This window comes from Leptonychotes weddellii, chromosome 16 (assembly GCF_054177405.1).
Source record: "Leptonychotes weddellii isolate Sample4059 chromosome 16, ASM5417740v2, whole genome shotgun sequence".
Taxonomy (NCBI): Eukaryota; Metazoa; Chordata; class Mammalia; order Carnivora; family Phocidae; genus Leptonychotes; species Leptonychotes weddellii.
The window spans coordinates 48,234,646-48,256,621 of NC_138384.1; the positions used below are offsets into that span (position 1 = coordinate 48,234,646).

At 48.5% G+C, this 21,976-nt stretch overlaps 1 long non-coding RNA gene across 2 annotated transcripts in view; it reads left to right on the forward strand.

The window, feature by feature from the left end:
* The first annotated feature begins 1,355 nt into the window (after window positions 1-1,355).
* Window positions 1,356-21,976, forward strand: part of LOC115942344 (uncharacterized) — a 30,809-nt gene continuing 10,188 nt past the window's right edge. The window contains exons 1-2 of one of the 2 annotated variants that reach the window (XR_014141066.1): window positions 1,356-1,775; window positions 9,357-9,412. This is a non-coding gene — a long non-coding RNA (uncharacterized LOC115942344). Of the gene's footprint in view, window positions 1,809-9,356; window positions 9,413-21,976 lie in introns of both variants that reach the window. The other variant, XR_014141065.1, reaches the window with a different exon arrangement.

A 21,976-nucleotide genomic window follows, 5' to 3' on the forward strand; every position in this document is an offset into this window, starting at 1 on the left:
ATGACATCCTGTGTTCCATTACCTGAGAAATTTGAGAATAAATATCTTTTACTTAAGTGTGATCTTGTTTTCTGAAATCAAAAGCTAAGAACCAGTGGTCTTGAAAAGGATTTTCTGAACTGTGGGTTTATGTCTGAGCCATTGAAAGGCATCAAAACTGCTCTCATAAATCATCCCTTGCTCTCAGGACCAAGCCCCAAAGCATCAACATGCTCCTTTAGGTCAAGAAAGATTTAGGTCCGCTTCCCTTAAGACTTCTGGTACACAAAAATTGAATAAATGCCAAAAGAGTTTACAAAAAATGGTAGCATTATTGAAAGCTTATGTCTCAATCTAATTGTGGTACTCTCAAGTTAATGATAGGATTTATACACGCAAATCGATTCTTAGACCAATAGGGGCCTTGAGGTCCAGAAACTGGAAACCAGCAGTGAGATGTTCTCTTTTATTTAAGTCTGAAGAGGCATCTCCCTGCCTGTGCTGATGGTCTCTCTTGGAGGCAAACTCAAAACTGAGGCTCCTTTTTTTGTTTGTTTTTTAAGGATTTATTTATTTATTTATTTTCTCAGAGAGAGAGAGGGGGCACAAGCAAGGCAGGGGCAGAGGGAGAAGCAGGCTCCCTGCTGAGCAAGGAGCCCAGTGTGGGACTCCATCCCAGGACCCTGGGATCATGACCTGAGCCAAAGGCAGATGCTTAAGTGACTGAGCCACCCAGGTGTCCCTCGGAGGCCCTTTCTGAAAGTGAGGCCCAAAGACGCTGGTGACCACATCCCCATCTAAGCCTTGCTCACCATTGTCTGACATAAACCACTTACTACAGCCAGATCACACTCCTTTCTACTCCCTGCCACCTCCCCCTCATCTAGAGCATTCCACGTTTTTAAAGATTTTATTTATTTATTTATTTGAGAGAGAGAGAGAAGGAACAGAGGAAGAGGGAGCAGCAGACTCCCCTGCTGAGCAGGGACCCTGACACTGGGATCATGCCCTGGGCCGAAGGCAGATGTTTAACTCTCTGGCCCTCGTGTGACCTCCAGCAGCACTTAGAATTTGTCATTTTTGTTCCTGACGTTCTTCCTTGCAAGTTCATCCTTCTGCCTAAAGCGCGCAGGAGCTCACCGACTCTCCCCCAAGTCCAGCTAAGGTGTGCAGCATTCAGCGGGCGCTCAGTAAGTAATAACGGACCCGCGTGTGATGCAAGTGAAGCACTGTGCTCTCCAACGCTGCGAAACGGAGTGGTGTCCGGCCCTACTGATTCCCGGAGGGGATGACTGACGCGTCGGGCCCGCCCTGGGGACTACAAGTCCCAGCGGCCCGTGCGGGCCTGAGCCTGTGGCCGGGGGCCCCGCAGGTTAGGCCCACTGAGCAGGGCTCCAGCCGGACGACGTCCTGGGGCCATTCACAGGGCCGAGCCCGGGGGCAGTTCGACATTCCCCTGGATGCACAGGGCACTGGTGCTCAGTCCGGCCAGGGGGCGGGACCCTAGAGGGCAGCTGCGGCCCGCGCGCTCCCGACCTGCGCACCGCCCGCCGCGCGCTCGCTCGCTCGCTCACCCCGGGGCCGCAGGGGGTGGGGACTCGGCCCGAGGCCGCTCCGCCGGCCGCCCCAGCGTGCGCGCCGCGTGCGCGCCGCGTGCGCCTTCGGGAAGCTTCGGTGCCCGCCCTGTGCGCCCCGGCGCCCTGCGGGTCTGTGCCGGGAGAGGCCTGAGAGCGGCGTCCCGGGCGGTGGGAGCCCAGCCTGTCGCGTCTGGTGAGGCGGGGCGGAGTCCCCAACAGGTGAGGACCGGCCCCGAGCTCCCGCGTCGCCACGTGAGAGGGCGTTCCCCGGAGGACGCTCCTGAGGCGGCCCTGCGGAGCGCTCCCCGCGCCCTGGGGTGCGCCCCGTAGACGCGGGCTCGAGGGCCGGGGCGCCCCGAGGACCCGCCTGCGCTGGCCCCCCGCCTCCGCCTCGCAGAGGAAGGGGGGCTTCCTGGATTTCAGGCGCTTTGGGTGTGGCATCTCAGGGAGCGCCCCGAATACGCAAGGGGGTCTTTTCCTCTCCAGAGCTTTCCCTTAGTGTAACCCATTTAATACTTCGAAGTCTTCAAGGAGGGCGTGCCAGACGTTTTGATGCTTCTTGAATAAATTTGACGTGTAACATTGTGTAAGGTTATGGCGTACAGCTGTGATTTTGATACATTTCTGTGTTGTAACATCGTTGTAGCGACATTTATCCCCTTGTATAATTACAGTAGAATGTTATGGTCTATATTCATTATGCGGTCCATGGTTTATTTACTACTCGTTACAGTTTTGTTCCCTGAAAAACGTTAGTCTAATCCCTGCGTCTCCTGCTAATCCCCATTTACGCTCTGTTGTTTTGTAAGTTTGACTTCTTTAGATTCCACCTATAAATGGTAGCATACGGTACCTGTCTTTCTGTCTGGCTTACCTCCCTTAGCATAATGTGCTCAGGGTCCATCCGTGTTGTTGTAAACGGCAGGATATCCTCCTTTAACATTACATTGTGTGTATGTATTACTTTTTTTTTTTTTAAGAGTATTTGCAAGCAATCTCTACACCCAACGTGGAACTCGAACCCACAACCCTGAGCTCAAGAGTCACATGCTCCGGGGACTGAGGCAGCGAGGTACCCCGGTACTACATCTTTATATCCATTCACCAGTTGATGGGCATTTGGGTTGTTTCCATATCTTGGCTGACGTGAATAATGCTTTGATAAGCATGGGTGTGCAGAGATCTCGTTGAAATCCTGTTTTCGTTTCATTTGGGTATATATTCCCAGAAGTGGAATTGTTGGATCATTTCATAGTTCTCTTTTAAATTTTTTGAGGAATCTCCATAGTGTTTTCCATAGTGGTTGGACCAATTTACATTCCCACAACAGTGAACAAGGGTTTGGTTTTGGTTTTGGTTTTTCACCACATCCTCACCAGCATTGTTATTTCTTACCTTTTTGATGATAGTCATTCTGACGGGATGAGGTGACATATCATTGTGTTTCAATTTCCATTTCCCTGACGATGAGTGATGTGGAGCGTCTTTTCACTGTCTCTTGACCATCTGGATGTCTTCTTTGGAAAAAATGTCTATTTACTTCTGGCCGTGTTTTAATCGGATTGTTTTTGTTGTTGTTGTTACTAAGTTGTGTGAGTTCTTTATATATTTTGGAGATTACTCCCTTATCTGGTATCCCCATCTGTTTCTGTCTACTTTTGTAAGTTGGTTGTTTTCCATTGTGATTTGCTCAGTCTGCGCGTTTTTTCATGTTTCGTGTCTGCTCTAGATTTTTGCTTTATGGTTACTGTGAGGTTTACATCAAACATCTCATAGATAACATAGTCCCCTTTCTGCTGATAGCAGTTTCCCTGTCAAAGTCCCATCCTTTTACTCCTCCCCTTGTATATTTTTGATACCACAAATGATTTCTTTTTATGCCATGATTTCATTACCGAATTGGTGATTTTTAATGCTCTTTTTTCTTTAACCGTCATCCTATATTTAAGTGTTCGATATACTGTTCTAAAAATGTTACCCTTTTCTATTTTTTTTTTTTTCAGGGAAAATGTTACCCTTTTCTAATGGTGACTATCACCTTAATCAGAATTTTGTGTATTTTTGTCTTTCTGTTTCAGTTTGAAGAACCCCCTTCAACATTTCTTGACAGGTGGTGGTGAGCTCCCTGAGCTCTTGTTTGTCTGAGAAAGTCTTTACTCTCCTTAATATCTGAAGAGTTTTCTTGGCTGGCAATTTTTGTCTTCAGTATTTGTCATTCCACTCTCTCCCGTCCTGTAGAATTTCTGTGAGAAATCTGCTTATAGCCTCAAGGAGGTTCTTTTATAGGTTACTACCTTTTCCCCCTGGCTGCCTTTACAATTCTTTATCATTGTCTTTTGACAGCATTGTAATGTGTCTTAGAGAAGGTCTTTTGCCTCAAGATAGTAAGGTGTTCTGTTAGCTTTGTAGGTTGGTTTGTTTATTTATTTATTTTTGTCAGAGAGCCTGAGCACAAACGGGGCGGGGGGGGGGGGTAGCGGCAGGCAGAGGGGGAAGCAGGCTCCCCACCGAGCAAGGAGCCCAATGCCGGACTAGATCCCAGGACACTGGAATCATGACCTGAGCCGAAGGCGGACTCTTAACCAACTGAGCCACCCAGGTGTCCCTGCTTCGTGGACTTTTGTGTCTAGTTTCTACCCCAGGATTGGGGAATTCTTAGCTTTTGTTTCTTTAAATACAGGTTCCCCTTCCCTCTCCCTCTCTTCTCCTTCTGGTATACCCTTGATCTTGTGCTTTCTCCTCTAATGGAGCCTGATTGTTCTTGTAGGGTTTTTTTGTTTTGTTTTGTTTTTAAGATTTTATTTTTTTTAAGTAATCTCTAAACCCAGTGTGGGACTCAAAACCACAATCCCGAGATCAAGAGCCACATGATCCACCGACTGAGCCGGCCAGGCACCCCTCCTGTAGGGTTTATTTGCTTTAAAAATCTTAGTTCTTGGGGCGCCTGGGTAGCTCAGATGGTTAAGCATCTGCCTTCAGCTCAGGTCATGATTTCAGGGTCCTGGGATGGAGCCCCGCATCTGGCTCCTGTCTCAGCAGGAAGCCTGCTTCTCCCTCTCCCTCTGCCTCCCACTGCTTCCCACTCCCCCTGCTTGTGTGTGCGCTCTCTCTCTCTGTCAAATAAATAAAATCTTAAAAAGAATAAAAATAAAAATCTTAGTTCTCTCTCATCTTCCACCTGAATCATTTCTAGATCCCTATATTCAGGCTCACCTATTTTCTCTTCTAGGTGATCTGCTCTATTTCCAGTGCTTTCTAATGTATTATCCATCTCATTTATTGAGTTCTTCAGCTCCAGAATTTCCATTTGGCTCTTTTTTATAATTTCAATCTCTTTGGTAAGATATTCCTTCTGTTCATTAATTTTATTCCTGAGTTCGTTGTACTGACTTTCTGAGTTTTCTTGTAGCTCACTGAATTTCCTCATAGCAGCTCTTTTGAATTCTTTTTTTTTTTAAGATTTTATTTTTAAGTAGGCTTCACCCCACATGGGGCTCGAAAGCACAACCCCAAGGTCGAGTTGCACGCTCCACCCACTGAGCCAGCCATGTGCCCCAGCTTTTTCTTTTTTCTTTTCTTTTCTTTCTTTCTTTCTTTCTTTCTTTCTTTCTTTCTTTCTTTCTTTCTTTCTTTCTTTCTTTCTTCTTCCTTTCTTTCTTTAAGAGAGCATGAGAGCAGAGCTGGAGGGGTGGGGAGGAAAGGGGCAGAGGGAGAAGGTGGGAGAATCTTAACCAGGCTCCACGCCCAGCACAGAGCCAGATGCGGGGCTCGATCTCAGTTCCCTGAGATCATGGCCTGGGCTGAAATCAAGAGTTGGACACTTGGGGCGCCTGGGCGGCTCAGTCATTAAGCGTCTGCCTTCAGCTCGGGTCATGATCCCAGGGTCCTGGGATTGAGCCCCGCATTGGGCTCCCTGCTGGGCAGGAAGCCTGCTTCTCCCTCTCCCACTCCCCCTGCTTGTGTTCCCTCTCTCGCTGTGTCTGTCAAATAAATAAAATCTTCTTTTAAAAAAAGAGTTGGACGTTTAACCACCTAGGCGCCCCACCTCACCTCTTTTGAATTCTTTATCAGATCACAGTGTTGCGCCTTTGGGTTTGGTTGGTTACTGGAAAATTGTCATTTGCTTTTTGTGATGCTATGCTGCCGTGATTCTTCATAGTGTTTGATGAGAAGTATCCCTGCCCCTGCACTTGAAGTAGTGAGCGCATTCTTACTTGGGTAAGGTTTTGTTCACTTTGATTCTGATCTAATGGTTCAACGGGTAGGTCACTAGGAGCCTTTCTTCTGTGTTCCAGAAGGTGGCGCTAGGGCACAAGTCTTGGTTTCTCTTGCCAGAGCTGCCTCCCAGCTAAGCTTGGGAGCATGTGAAGAAGCGGGTTGGGGCTGGGGCGCCTGGGTGGCTCAGTCGTTAAGCGCCTGCCTTCGGCTCAGGTCATGATCCCAGCGTCTTGGGATCGAGCCCCGCATCGGGCTCCCTGCTCGGCGGGAAGCCTGCTTCTCCCTCTTCCACTCCCCCTGTTTGTGTTCCTCTCTCTCTGTCAAATAAATAAATAAAATCTTAAAAAAAAAAAAAAAAGCAGATTGGGGAAAAGGTGGGGTGGCTCAGAGTGGGGGGGAGGTGCGTGCTTAGCACTGCTGCTTTGGGTGTGTCCCTGCTGTAGGGAGTCCTCGAAGGGGTGATCCCGGAGCTCCTTCTGGGCAGACAGTGGGAGACTGTTCCTTCAGTTCTATCTGTTCAGTCTTGGAGGTCTCCCCTCCAAAATGGGGGTGTGGCTGAGGAGCAGGGGCCCCTCCAGCTGCAGCCAGGCTGCAGACTTTCACTCCTCACTTCATTGTCCCCCTCTTCCACTCAGCCACCTGCAGGTCCCAGCCACCCACCTTCCATGCACACAAGGTTGGATCTCTGGTGTCCTAGTGAGCAGTGCAGAGGTGCTTTTGTTCAGTTACAGATGTGGATTTGTTGTGCTCAGAAGGGAGAGAGAAAAGGACTGACTCCTGTCACCAGAATGCTAACATCCCTCCGGTTGTAAAATCTCGAGCGAGTTTATAGAAGTGTATGTTCTTCGTGCCACAGGAGACACGATGTCACTGTGCTGTCAACCTCGGCATCTGTCTGTGTACATGGATCCTGGCACACAGTAGGGCCTCAACGAACACACGATGGCTGACTGACAAGATGCCCGGTATAAGCTCGACTCACAGAGATTTTTTTCAAGAATGTGAAAAGATGCAAAGTCACCATAACTAACCGTCTTCCTCCCACCCAGTGAATGCCACTTGAAACACCACCCCGTGGTCACCCACACCCACTTGAGGGGAGAAGGGCTGGCTCGGAGATGGAGAAAACCCTTTCCTTGCAGAGAAATACATGTGACAGTCTTAGCCCTGGCATTGAAAGGTTTTTGAACCGATCTTTTCCATCGTCCCTTTTCATTCCCTGATACTCCAAGCAGGACAAGGCTCCCTGCTTGGTGTCCTAAAACATACCTCAAAATCCAAGTGGATATTCCAGAAAGGGAAAGACATGCACTCTTCCCTTGTCCCACATGCAAGTGCATTTGTAGGTGTCTTCGTCAGCTCAGGCTGCTCTAACAGAAGACCATAGACCAGGTGGCTACACTAGCAAATGTTTATTCCCACAGTTCTGGAGGCTAGAAGTCAGAGACCAGGGTGCTAACATGTTTGGATTCTTAGCAAGTGCATTCTTCCCGGTTTACAGACTGCTGCCTTTTCCCCTGTATCCTCACATGGTGAAGAGAGATCATCTTTCTTGTGTCTCTTATAAGAAGAGACTAATCCCATTCATGAAGACTGCATCCTTATGACCTAATTCTCTCTCAAAGGCCCCACCTCCCAACACCATCACATTGGGGCTTAAGGTTTCTACATGTGAACTTTTGAGAAGTGTTCTTACTCTTGGCTACTCTTTGGCTTCTGTGCATGCACGTGCTTTTTCCTCTCTCAAATAAGTAAAAATAAAATGTTTAGGAAAAAAAAGATTAAGACCTAAATGTAAAATCTAAAGCTATAATAGTTACATAAGAAAACATAGGAAAAAGATCTTTGTGACCTTGAGTTGAGCAAAGATTCCTTAGGACAAAATTCTCAAGCCATAAAGAAAAAATAATTCATAATTGGTGAGCTTAACCAAAATTTAAAACTTCTGCTCTTTAAGAGAGGTTTAAAAATGAAAAGATAAGTCAACAAACTGTAAGAAAAAACTTGCAAAGCAGATGTTTGTTAACAGACTTGTGACCAGAATATGTATATATATATTTTTTTAATTTTTAAAGATTTTATTTATTCATTTAAGACACAGAGATAGAGAGAGAGAGAGAGAGCACGAGCAGGGGGAGAGGCAGAGGGAGAAGCAGGCTCCCCGCTGAGCCAGGAGCCCAGTGTGGGGCTTGATCCCAGGACCCTGGGATCATGACCCGAGCCGAAGGCAGATGCTTTTCCATCTGAGCCACCCAGGCGCCCCTGTATATATTCTTGCAATTCAGTATTAAGACAAATAACCCAATTAAAAGTGGGCAAATAGGGGTGCCTGGGTGGCTCAGTCATTAAGCGTCTGCCTTTGGCTCAGGTCATGGTCCCAGGGTAGTGGGATCGAGCCCCGCCTCGGGCTCCTTGCTTGGCGGGAAGCCTGCTTCTCCCTCTCCCACTCCCCCTGCTTGTGTTCCCTCTCTAGCTGTGTCCCTCTCTGTCAAATAAATAAATGAAATCTTTTTTTTTTTTTTTTAAAGATTTTTTATTTATTTATTTGAGAGAGAGAGAATGAGAGAGAGTGAGTACATGAGAGAGGGGAGGGGCAGAGGGAGAAGCAGACTCCCCGCCGTGCAGGGAGCCCGATGCGGGACTCGATCCCGGGATTCCAGGATCATGACCTGAGCCGAAGGCAGTCGCTTAACCAACTGAGCCACCCAGGCGCCCTAAATAAATGAAATCTTTAAAAAAATAAAAATGGGCAAATATTTAATCAGATACTTTATCAGGAATTAAAATAAACGTCGTATAGTGACAGATGGTGACTATGCTTACCATGGTGAGCATCAACTAACGTGTAGAATCATTGAATCAATATGTTGTGTGCCTAAAACTAATACAACATTATATGTTGATTGTATTTTTTTTTAAAGATTTATTTATTCATTTGAGACACAGAGACACAGAGATACAGAGAGAGAGAGAGAGAGAGCATGAGCAGGGAGAGAGGGAGAGGGAGAAGCAGGCTCCCCGCTGAGCCAGGAGCCTGATACAGGGCTTGATCCCAGGACCCTGGGATCATGACCTGAGCCGAAGGCAGATGCTTAATCATCTGAGCCACCCAGGCGCCCCGATTGTATTTTTTTTTAAAGATTTTATTTATTTGACAGAGAGAGAGACAGGGGGAACACAAGCAGGGGGAGTGGGAGAGGGGGAAGCAGGCTTCCCGCAGAGCAGGGAGCCCGACATGGGGCTGGATCCCAGGACCCTGGGGGGATCATGACCTGAGCCTAAGGTAGATGCTTAACCACTGAGCCACTCAGGCGCCCCATTTGATTGTATTTTGATAAAAAATTTTAAAAAGGCCAATAGTATGTGGGAAGACACTAATTATTATTAGCTATGAGGAAAATGCAAAATAAAGACACACCAAATAACTAGAGTAATGATCCCAGAAAGAGGTTCATCCATGTATGGAAATTTGGGGTGTGACCTAAGTGACATGTCATATTGGTGTAACCAAATATAGAGTTTCAGAGTGGCATAATCATTTGTTGCGTGGATTTTTATGCCCCGTCCTGTTCTCTGCTGCAGGTGAGGAGTACAGAAGAGGAAACCATCATCTTGTCCGGGAGGGGCTCTCAGCAGAGGTGAGAATGCACGATCCACTGGAAACTGTTCAGGGTCAGTGGGTCCAACTTCATCAACAGTCATCATTCCCCTCAGCAGCTGTGGGACCTGTAGGTGGAGAAGAACCAAGAGAGAGGTCAGGCGAGGGAGGAAGAGGAAGATATGATTTCTCCTGGCCTCCAAACACAGGTCTCCACCAGTGGAACTCTCCCCCCCTCCTCCGTATCTAGGGATGTTGAGAGGGTATGGGAGTGTTAGTTAGTATGTCTACACAGTGATTGGGGCTTCAGCTGATTTAACGAGAGATGAGGGAGATATACTGAATGTTCTTGCAATGAACCAGAGAGTCCTACATGGTAAGAAATGTCCCACCAGAAATACCAATCATGCCACATTGAGAAACATAGGAGGTCCCCACAAGGCAAGTTTGGTGTTGACATGCCCCCTATCACTAGGACAGCCCATGAAAAAGAAGGGTGCTCAGTTGTTTACTTGGGTCCATGCAGACACTCCTTGCGGCTCTGCCAGGCTTCAGCCAGGACAGCCCCCACAGTAATCAGAAAGGGGGCCGCCAGACCCAGTCGGAGGTGGTTAATCTTGGTGTGATTTCCTGGTGCCCCATTTGAGGAAATTGAAAGAGACAAGTGTTCAGCACTGACCACAGAGCACCCTCCCTCCTACTCGGTCAGAAGTCAGAGCCCATTTGTGTGTCCTGGTCAGTGAGCTTACCATCCTGAGTTGTCAGAGAGCAGAAGCAGAAGCGCCAGGACACAGAATGCACTGTATCCCATTGCCAGGATGATGGTTTCTTAAAATTCCTAACCAACTAAAAATATATAAATGTACATTGGTGAGGGCCAAGGGAGAAGTCTACACATGCGATGCATCGTGACAAAGAAGAAATAATGCAAGGAGGAGAATGGATGGGGAAAGAGGGGACGTCTTAAAACCCCCAGAGGCAGAGATTGCTGCTCGTCACAGGTTAGGTTTGTGGGGGAGAAAGTCGCCGTCCTGTATCACACTCTGTATGCGAGGGTCCCTTCCAACGTGATTCTTGGCTTGTGCTGGCTCCCAGGGGCTCGGTTCTCCCACCGTGACGCTGAGAATGACAGCTCTGTAGAGAGAATACACTTGCACATGGGCTGCTTGATGACAGAGTCCCTGGTCCCTGAGCAAGACGGAGTCCCTGATCCAAGGATTTCCCCAGATCGAGAGGATCGAGATCTTGGCTTCCAGTTTCTGGTTGCCCATGGAAGTCACTACTCCATAGTAACAGTGAGGAAAAGCAGAACAAACTGAAAAGTCTGTAAGTCTTGTGAGATCTGAAATGGCAGTGAGGTCACAGAGCAGCCCTCCGCCCCGTGACTGGAGAGGCCAACCCGTGAGTCCCGAGAATCAGAGTTTGCCGAGCAAAAACCCACAAGCCGAAACCTCCCTGGGGACCAGAGCCAGGTCCGGATGCTCGGCTTGGACAAACCTGGGAGTTAGGAACTCCGGGGAGCTGGTCACGGGGTCCCGGTCATGGGGTCTGGGAGTTTTACCTCCTGGAGTTCTACCAGGTTCTCCTAGTGAAGAGCCAAGAAAAACCCCCTCCTGCTTCTGGCAGGGAGAGGGGGTAACTCACTTTGAAATACAGCAGAGCACTGTGTTCTTCTTAACAAGGCCAGGGGGAACTAGCTCACTGGGCCTAACCTCCTGGGGTTTTGTCAGAGCCTAACTGACCTGGGAGAGGAGAAACACCCAACGCCAGCCAGCTCTGGCCACCCTGTCCCACCATAGCAGGGGGACTGAGAAACCCTGTGAGGGTCACATCCCAGGGGCACAGGCTCTGTGCAAGTCGGAGTCCTAATCCTAGGAAAGATCCTACCAAGTCACTCAAGGCCAGTCTCCAGCAGTTCCTTTGCCCGGCGCATCATGGCTGGCCATCAAGAACAAAGGACAGGGTGTACTAAAAGCCAAAAAAGAAAACCCAAGCAAAAACAGTTTGAAGAGACATAGCAGCAGCAGAACCAGATGCAGCTATGGCAGAAATGCTGGAATGATCATCTCAGGAACTTAAGCCACGGTGACTCATATGCTAAGGGCTCTCGCAGGCAGAGTAGGCAGCATGCGAGAACAGATGGGCGATGTGAGCAGGGAGGTGGAAATCCGAAGAAAGACTCAAAAAGAAGCTCCAGAGACCAGAAACCCTGTGACAGGAATGAAGAACGCCTTTCGATGGGCTTGTGGGTGGACTGGGTGTGGCTGAGGGAGTGAGCTCGGTGCCTGAGGATTCACCAGCAGAAGCCTCCCAAACCAAGCAGCAAACAGAAACAAGGCTGGAAGAACACAGAAGGGAGTGTCCAAGGGCTGTGGACCAAGGTGTAACCCGTTCGTCATGGGATCAACAGGAGGAGAGAGGGAGAGAGAGAAACAAGAAATATGAGAAATAGCAACTGAGAATTTTCTCCAAATTTCAGACACAAAACCACAGATCCTAGAAACAGAGAACAGCAAGCAGGATAAGCATCAGAAATGAAGCAAAAAACAAAACAAAAACCCTACCTCTATGCGTATCCTTTTCAAACTAGAAAGGCAGAGGTTAAGAAACTCCCGAAGGAAGCCAGAGGAGAAAGCACCTCAGCTGCAGAGGAGCAATGGTAAGAATTATAACCTACTTTCTGGAAACGATGTGAGATGAGAGTGGAGTGAAGTATCAACGTGTTGAGAGAAAAAAACCACCGACCTAACATCCTGGACCCTGAGATACTATCCTTCAAAAGTGAAGAAGTAAAGCCTTCCTCCGACAAACAAAAAGCGAGGGCGGGCGCCTGGGTGGCTCAGTTGGTTAAGCGACTGCCTTCGGCTCAGGTCATGATCCTGGAGTCCCGGGATCGAGTCCCGCATCGGGCTCCCTGCTCAGCGGGGGGTCTGCTTCTCCCTCTGACCCTCTTCCCTCTTGTGCTGTCTCTCATTCTCTCTCTCAAATAAATAAAATCTTTAAAAAAAAAAGACAAAAACCGAGGGCATTTGTTGCCAGGACATGCCTTGCACGGAATGTGACCAGAAGTTCTTTAGCGAGAGGGGAGGTGATGTGGATCAGAAACTCAGATCCGCGTGGAGAAAGGCGAAGTATTGTAGAAGGAATAAGTGCAGGTGAAAATAAGAAGTTTCCTTTTTCCTGTCCTTCAGTCATCTCTAGAAGCTAAATGTTTGAAACGAGCACAGCAGCACTGTATTCGACTGTGTTTGCTTACTTCGGTGTATGTGTTTGCGAGTAAGTGAAATGAACACTCCAAGGATGCAAGGCATGACAGCGAGGGGTTAGGGTTATTTTATTATAAAATCATCCCAATCTTTACCTGTCACCTACAGTTCTAGCTGTTGCTGGGCTGTGAGGCCCAGAAAGGAGCCTCAGTTTGGTAGTATACACATCTGTAACTGCCACCGTCCCTGACTCTCCGAAGGCGAGGGAGCCACGTTCCCTGATGGTCTCTGGGACGTCGATAGGCTCAGGAATTCCCCGCTTCAGCAGAGCCCACATGATAAATGCAATCTCGAGGTCTGTCTTCTGGCACTGAAGAGTCACGTTCTCTCCTGGTGTCACCATAAGCCTCTTCTGATTGAGGAAGCTTGGTTTAGGTAAGCTTCCTGGAGGAGAAATAGGGTCAGAAATAATGGGGAGAAGCTCAGGGTGCCCCTCATCCCTGGTGTCCTCGAAGGTCTTTCCTGGGAGCATGGGACCAAGGATACCAGACACACGTTTGCCCAGCTGTGGGCAAGGTCTTGTCGAGGATCAGAATTTCACTTTCATTAATCTCCAAATCAGACTGCTCCTACTGTCCTCAGGCCCCTCTGTGGGAGCAGAGACCACTTCCTGTCCTCTCCTCTGAGTTCCTCTTCATCTTTTATGCTGGGGGTGGGGGCAGATGGGTCAAGCCAGACTCTTTCTGGGACACTTCCTTCTCACCTGTAACCACGAGAAGGACATCTCTGGCTGGGGAACACTGGCGGGGGGCCTCTGTCCGGCAATATTTGCAGGTATATTTCCCCGAGTCTTGCCGACTCAGGTTAACGAGGGGGGACTTCAGCCATTCTTCCTGAATGATACACGGACACCGTGGACTTTGAGGGTAGCAGGATTCTTCCCTTGCTGAAAGTAAACTCTACATTCCTGACAGGAGTCCAGCATCTTAGGGTCATGTTACTCTTGGCAGGAACCAAAAAGCTGGGTGAGGCTCTGAGGAAAGGCTTGGGGAGTATCCCTAAAAAGAAGTAGAGCCTGGGGCTGGATTTGATGAGCACGCCAGTTCTCAGGGGGCCCTTTGATGAGATGTCACCTCACACCTGTCAGAATGGCACTCATCCAGAAAACGAGAGACGACAGGTGTCGGCGAGAAGGAGGAGAACAGGGAACCCTGTGCACTGTTGCTGGGAATGTAAGTAGGGGCAGCAGCTACAGAGAACAGTAGGGCGGTTCCTCAGAAAACGAAAAGTAGATCTACCCTTCGATGCAGCGACCCCACTTCTGTGCATATAGCTGAACGAAATGGAAACACTGTCTCGTAAAATTATCTGCACCACATGTCCTCTGCAGCATTATTTATAACAGCCAAAACATGTCCAGTGATGAGCGAATGGATAAAGAAAATTTGGTGTGTGGGGGCGCCTGGGTGGCTCAGTCGTTAAGCGTCTGCCTTCGGCTCAGGTCATGATCCTAGGGTCCTGGGATCGAGCCCCGCATCGGGCTCCCTGCTCGGCGGAAAGCCTGCTTCTCCCTCTCCCACTCCCCCTGCTTGTGTTCTCTCTCTCGCTGTGTCTCTCTCTGTCAGATAAATAAATAAAATCTTAAAAAAAAAAAATTTGGTGTGTGTGTATGTATAATGGAATATTATTCACCCACAGAAAGAAGGAAATATTGCCACTGTGTCAGTATGGATAGATCTGGAAGTATTGTGTTAAGTGAGATAAATCAGACAGGGGAAGACAAATACTGTATGCTGTCATTTATACGTGGAATCTAAAAAGGAAAAAAGAAGGAAAGAAATCGTAGATACAGAGAACAGACTGATGGTTGCCAGCGTGAAATGGGTGAAGCGGGTCGAAAGGTCCAAATCTCCAGTTATGAAGTTAGTCCTGGGGATGCAACATGCAGCATGGGGACTATAGTTCGCAATGCCGTAGTGCTTATTTGAAAGCTGCTGAGAGAGTAGATCTTAAAAGTTCTCATAACCAGAAAAAACAACCAAAAAATTGTTAACTGTGTGGTATGTAGGTTGACTACATTTATTGTGGTGATCATTTCCCAGTATATACAAACTTTGAATCCATTATGCACCTGAAACTAATACGATGTTATATGACCGTTATATCTAAAAAGAAAACATGCGGGCGCCTGGGTGGCTCAGTCAGTTAAGCGTCTGCCTTCGGCTCAGGTCATGATCCCGGGGTCCTGGGATCGAGCCCCATGTCGGGCTCCCTGCTCAGCCGGGAGTCGGTTTCTCCCTTTGCCTCTGCCTCCTGCTTGTGCTCTCTCCCTCAAATAAATAAATAAATAAATTCTTTAAAAAGAAAATGGGAAGAAGAAGCCTCTGCCTCTTGACGAGACCCGGAGAAGAAGAATCAGGGCTGCAGAACAAAGGTGAAGAGGGTATCACCAAGAATCACTCACCGTTGGTACCCCTGCTTCCTTGGCCAGCACACAGCCCTGCAAGAGAACCATCTATGTGACATGAGCATCCACCTGGAGCCCCGTCCCAAGGGGCCTCCCCGGGGGCTGCTGCTGAGCACGGACCCTGGAGGTCATGCATCTGGGGCTTCTCATTTCTGCACACTGGACTGTGGCTGCAGCTCTGCTCTGGGCTCCTTCCCCACTCTCCCAGAAGGTCTCCTGTGCGGCTCACTCCTCCCACGGCCCAGGACCTGGCCTGGTTCCGCAATGTCCACAAACCCTTCCATTCACATCCTCTGTCCAAACCACCCTATTCTTAGCTTTGCTACTAGAGTCCGCGTTCTATTTCCTTGACTCCCCGTCCCCCAGGGAGGAAGGCAGGACTGTGCAGGAGATTGGTGAGCCTGGACTGAGCATTGCTGCCAGTTTAAGTCCTGAGGATCACCAGACCATGAGTGGGCCTGGCCCCCTCTGCAGACAGTCTCCTCTGTGATAAGAGCATCCCCCATAATGAAGGCTGCTTGGTGCTCTGGGGGGCGTGAATTAAGACAGAAACGATTGGGTCATACAGTCTTCGAGTTTGTAAAGTCTGCAGCTCATGCCACGGGAGACAGAAGATGTCACTACCTGGGAGCAGCTAGAAGGCAGGGACTGTGTTCTTCACCTCAGTGTGCCCAGCGTCTGCACAGGTCCTGGCACATAGTAGGACCTCAGTGAACGCACACTGACCGGCTGACGAGATGCCTGTGTAAGCACAGCTCAGATTTTATAAGGAGGGTAAAAAATGCAAACTCATAGGGCTGTTTAAGTCCTATCTTAATCCTCAAGGACCAGAAAAGGACAGGCCTTTCCAGATAGATACTCCATTTACGAACCTGACTGATGCTGGGTCCTCCACTAAATTGTGATTTTTTTTTTGGAGATGACCGATGTCCGTTCATCCCGTTGTATTCTTGGCACCGTCTGGAAGTCTCCACACAGTGGATGGTCCGTTCATTCAAACAGTGCAAACTTCCGACAACTGCCGTCATTCCTCCCTCCGGCCCCTGGGATGACGCCGTCCTCACCCACGTCTGTGTGGCTGGACGGTGCAGTGCGCCCTTTTGTGGGAAGGAGCTCGTGAGGACAGCCTCAGCCTTTTGTGCTAAAACGTTTCTGAGCCCATCTTTTCCATTATGTATTTTCATCCCTTATTTCTCCAAGCAGGACAGAGCTCACTGCACAGTGCCCTAAAACAGATCTCGGGAACAGACCATGTTTCTCCCCTGTCCCACACAACGGCTGTGTTTGCAGCAGACTCCAACACTGGCTACGCATTGGGCTCCCCGGGGCACTGTGGAAGCTCCCAGCGCAGATGGTGACATCAGCAAGATGGTGGGCTGCAGGGGCCCCGGTGCTCGGGTCCCCCGCAAAAACAAGAACAAATTGAAAGCACAGCTACCAACGGGTGGAAATAGCTCCGGGGAATCTCTGGACTGCAGCGGAGAGGCAGCAGAGATGCTGAGAGCTCAAAAAGCAGGTGTGGACACGTAGGGAAGCGAGGTCAGCCTTTGGCCTGCAGCCCTGCAACTCCCAGGCCAGAGCAGCTGGGCGCCGGGGGGAGATCCCCTCGGAGGGCTTGGACCGCGTGGGGGAAGGGAGGGCAGGAGAACCCCAGCAAGCCTCACCCCAAGAGCCCCACGGTATTCACCCGACGCTGACCCCCACTGCTGTGGGACCTGCCCCAGGAGCCCCAGTTGCTGCCGGGCCCTGTCATCCCAGGGCCTGTGCTGCTGCTGGTCCCCCTACCTGGCTGCGCTCCCGAGACCCGGTCCCGGGGGAGGCCTGCACGGCCCACTCCTCAGGCACTACGGCAGTCGCCCTCGAGGAAAGCCTCCCCCCGAGCCAGACCCGAGAGGCCGGGAGAGGCAACCGCTCCCTCAGACATGCACCACTAGCAGCGTGAAAAAGCAAGCAGACAACACCATCAGGGAACACAGCCGTTTGCCAGGAAGGGAGTCCAGAGAAGCAGAGCACTCTAAGTTACCAGAGAAAGAATTTAAAGTAAGGATTTTGAGGAAGCGCCGCAGCGTTCAAGAGAAGACGTGTTCGCAACTCCGTGAACTCCCAGAAAGCACGGCATGGAGAAAACAGACGTTCAGCAAGAAGCAAGACCCCCAACTGGACAGAGCCTGGTCTCTGTGCACTAAAGCCCTGGGGCCTGGACCCTTGTCCCTCCTGCCCAGTCCCTGCCAACAGGTGGAGCCCCCCGGCAGACCCTTCCCCGTTGTAATGACCATGCTGGGTGGGCAGGATGTGCGCCATTTCGGCTGTTGTGTAACTCTGCGTAAAGGTGGAGGATTCACACCACACACGGAGCAAAAGGAGTGGACAGGGTGATGTGAATGGGATCTCTGTGGACAGGAGTGTGAAGGCTTAGAGAATGTGCAGGCTGCTGTTTGCCTAGAGCTGGTGGAGAATCAGGGCAGAGGAGGGATTAAGGAGTGAGAGCCCAGTTCATCTCGGTTAAGAAAAGATTCTCAGCATCATGAAGCAGGTCCTAAGCGATTCCCATTGGAACTCGGTACCCTCGCCCTGCCGTCTCCTGACTGATGATCACACAGGCTTCTGAAACATTCAGACCTCTTCAGTTCCTGCCTCAACACCTCCCTCACTCACCCCTGCAGACACTGCTGGGGTGGGGGGGACTGGGACCCTCTACCTGCCTCCTGAGTGGGGTGTCCCTCTGAGGCTTGAGGGCTTCACCCAACATGGTTGGAAGGACATGTTGGTTGGATACACACTTGACCACCTGGCTTCTTATCTAACTGGCATCTCGTGTCAATTCTGCACATCACCAACACGGTGATAAGAGGAGACCATTCTCAGCCTGATAACAGGGGCACACATTCTGTCAAGGACAGAAGAGAGCAGGGACCTGCATTCTTCAGTGACAGATGATGGAGACTTCTCTGTGAGCGATTTCCAGCAGAAATAGCACCTGAGCCAGGGAGAGGGGGATGATAGAAGGATTCATTCCCCCATGGAAATAACAGTAATCTTCCTATGCATACACAGTCTCTAGTCACTGTGATGGCCCTGCAGATGGTCATAATTATCCTCATTGTATGGATAAGGAAATCAAGCCCCAGCACCATGTGATGTATTTCAAATGCAGTCAACCAGCATGTGTAGGAGTGGAAGCCCAGAACACACACCTGATTCACTCCTCTCTTGGAAACGCAGGTGGGCGGCTTACGATGTGGACCCCTTCACCATCCCAAGATGACACTTTTAGATCTAGTCTAGAGTATTGGAATCAGAGGAATGTAGTGAAGACAGAGCTAGGCCATGGCGGGCACTGCCTGGAGACCATGCCCACTCCCCTTGTGGACACCAGGCTTTCGTGGTGCCTACAAACAGACATCCTGAGATGCACTTCCTCCCCACACTTGTTTGAATCACTCCTGTGTCACCTCTTTAGATTTCTCAGCCTGTGTCTGTACACTCCCCCTGAGGACATTTATACTCTGAAGACCCCATGCACACATTCCTCTTAATATCCCGTTATGACTGGGCAGAAACAGTGATTTTGGAGCCAGGCCTGGGTTTGAATGCTGACTTTTCTGCTCCTTTTCTGTGTGGCCATGAGCAGGAACCCTCAGCTTTTGGTCTCAGGGACCTCATCTATGTCTACGGGCCTAGTTCCCATCACAAAGGATACTTTGCATTGCTTAGAGTGGTATTTCCCACAGCATGAGCTAGGAACCATAGGTGCTCTGTGGGATGATTTTAGGGGATTCAGTGACTAGCATTCTGTAGTATTGATCACGGCTTCAGAAAGTTACTTCAGTAACTTCCAGTCACGTTAAGCCCTTTTATCACAGCGAGGATAAAGGCTCAGGTAGGGATGGGCACCTCTGTGTCTTGCTAATCACCCTTCTAACAAGAGGTGAGCCATCTTGGGCTCAGAAACTTGACCAGCAACTGCACATGGCTAGAAATCCTAACATTTTCTTCTTTTTTCTCCTGCATACACTTACAGAAACTTCCCATTCTTAGTAAGTGAATCTGGATTATTGTTGAAAGTATTGCTTGAAAGTGTTCATCCTCCAATAGAAAATACCGAGTCGCTAAAACTAAAATGTTAAGTAGAGGCAATGTGGGTGCAGAGCACAGTCATGGATACGGAAGGTAAAATTTTAAACGTTGACATCACTTGTTAGAGGAAGCCTGTCTGGAGCTGCCAGCGGGGCCCTGACACCTGTGAGCTGTGAATGAAGACAAGCAGATGGTACTCCCTTCCCACTTCATTACCTTCCCTAGGTCTCCCACTCAGTCCACCCTGTCTCGAATCCCAGTATATGCAGTCCAAGGAACTTACCAAAGCAGTTAAGGAAGAGGAACGCAGGGATCATACTGGCCCTGCAGCCTGCTCTAGGGGCCCTGCTTCAGTGTTGCAAGCATGGGAGGGAGGAGAGCCCCCCCCCCCCCCGGTGGCATCTCTGGCCAACCCTCCCCTTCCGTCCTCTCCTGTGACTCGTGGGTTTCGTGACTTACCCACATCCCTGTAGTGAGAACCAGGTGTGTGCATGAACAGCCCCACAAGCAACCACTTCTTTTGTCAAAATCCTCATCTGAACACACTCAACCGCAGGTTCCAGTTTTAACTTAGAAAAGCCCTTAGGGACCAGAGGATTCTCTCTGAGGAGACAGAATCAGGTTGATATCAAGGATATTGCCCATTCCCTAGTTAGTGGGAAAGATGCTGGGCACCAGGATGAAATGAGGTCATCAGCACTGCTGAATAAGTTTTTGAATGGCTATAGTGAGACATTCATCAACATCCTTAAAAAGTCCATGAAACGCTGCCACCCATCTGCCCAAACACACACACACAAGGGTCTTCCGTCTTGGAAGGTTTTTATCTACATAGTTATTGATGAAACAAACAAAAATATCACGCTAAAGAAGTTGGAACAACGTGATTAACCAATTTGACCTAATTAATATTTTTGGAATCCTGCTACACCCAGCAATTACAGAATGTATATTATTTTCAAGGACACATGGAGCATTTACCAAAATAGGTATATGCACTGTTAAAAAGCAAGAAGGAAGGAAAGCGAAAGGAAGGGAAGATTTGTGTCTCTCCCAAGTGAGAGCTCTAGATCCTAGTTTAATATGTATTTAGGAGCTTGGAGCCTGCTGTGGTTACCTTGGACTTACAGTGGTTTAAACATGTCCATATATTCTTTTCTATTCATCACATCAAAAGTTAGAGTCAAAATCTCCTCTCCTTGAACATGGGCCATTTTTTAGTGGTTTGTTTCTAATGACTCGAATGCAGGAAAGTGTGCAGGGAAGGGTGAACTCAGCTGGCCTGCCTTGCTCAAACACCGCTTATTACTAAGAAAAGCCGGTCTTCCCCTCAGGGCTTACCTTTGGCAGCTCCTGGGGGATGGGCTCTGAGCCATTGGAATATTCTGCCGGGTCAATGCAGCAGGGAGTGTGGTGTCCCCTCTGCAGTCCTGCACAAATCTTTGTAGATAATCACATGCTCTGAGAGGATTTTTTTAGGAAATCTTTAGGGAAAGTGAAGTGTTAAACATCGATCTAACAAGACAAGTCAAAATGGTGTGCCACTTGCCAGGAGGTAGTGAGAACCCAAGATCATGTTTGTGAAGGTCCTATTGAAGATTCACAGATAACCTGAATCTAAATGTGAGGAGAAAGGAAACTAACCGACCTGAGACCTGTTCTGCAAAGTAACTGGCCTGTAATCTCAGGGCCTGAAAATCAAGGGAAAACCATTCAAGAGTGAAGAAGACGAAACACGGCTGCTAAATGCAACACGAAACCCTGAACTGGGTCATCTTGCTGCAAAAGGAGGTCCTGAAGCAATTGGCAGAATTCAGACGAGCTCTGAGTACTAGAAGGCAGTCGTGGATCAGTGTCTAGTCCTGACTCCGAGGTGTCCCGTGGTCATAGAGGAGAATGCTGTATTCATAGGGATCACACAACGGATTGAATGTTGGGAGCATCACTATTATGCACTCTTGATTGGTTTGCAAATCAGAAAGCTTTCATGTTGTACTTGGAAACCATGTGTAGGTTTGAAGTTGCTGCAAAATGAAATATCTACAAAGTGCGTCTTTCTTTAAAAAGATGTTATTTGTATGGTGTGAGATTATTTTAATTTTTTTTAAAGTAGGCTCCATGCCCAACATGGGGCTGGAACTCACATCCCTGAGGTTAAGAGTCACATGCTCTGCTGACTGGAGCCAGTCCAGCACCCCATGAGATTATTTTAATCTTCATTTTCTGTGTTTTCTAATTTGATATATACTCCTTTTATTCCATTATATAGATGTTATTTAGGTTTTCCTTAAGAATCAATAATGGAAACATTCCCATTATTAATAGATTTCATGAACTACTGTAAGCTGAATAAATACCAGAGAAAGCTCCATGCATTTTATATCTTTTGTAGTGTTCGGTAATTGAAAATTGTTGCTCCATAATAATTCTTCAAAAATTCACTAGTATAAGGGGCGCCTGGGTGGCTCAGTCGTTAAGCCTCTGCCTTCAGCTCAGGTCATGATCCCAGGGTCCTGGGATCGAGGCCCACATCGGGCTCCCTGCTCTGTGGGAAGACTTCTTCTCCCCCTCCCACTCCCCCTGCTTGTGTTCCCTCTCTCGCTGTGTCTCTCTCTGTCAAATAAATAAAATCTTTTAAAAAAATTCACTAGTATAGACTAGGGTTTTTATGTCAAAAAGAGAATCAGGAATCAAACTTTGATACTGAAGAAGTTTTAAGAATTTCTTAATCAAATTATTAAGTATTTTCCTTGTGCTTATTCTTAAATTGTGTCTTATCTTTCTTATATGTTTTCTATTATAGCAGGTATGATAAAAACAATAAAGACCAGCCAATAAATACAAAAAAAAAAAA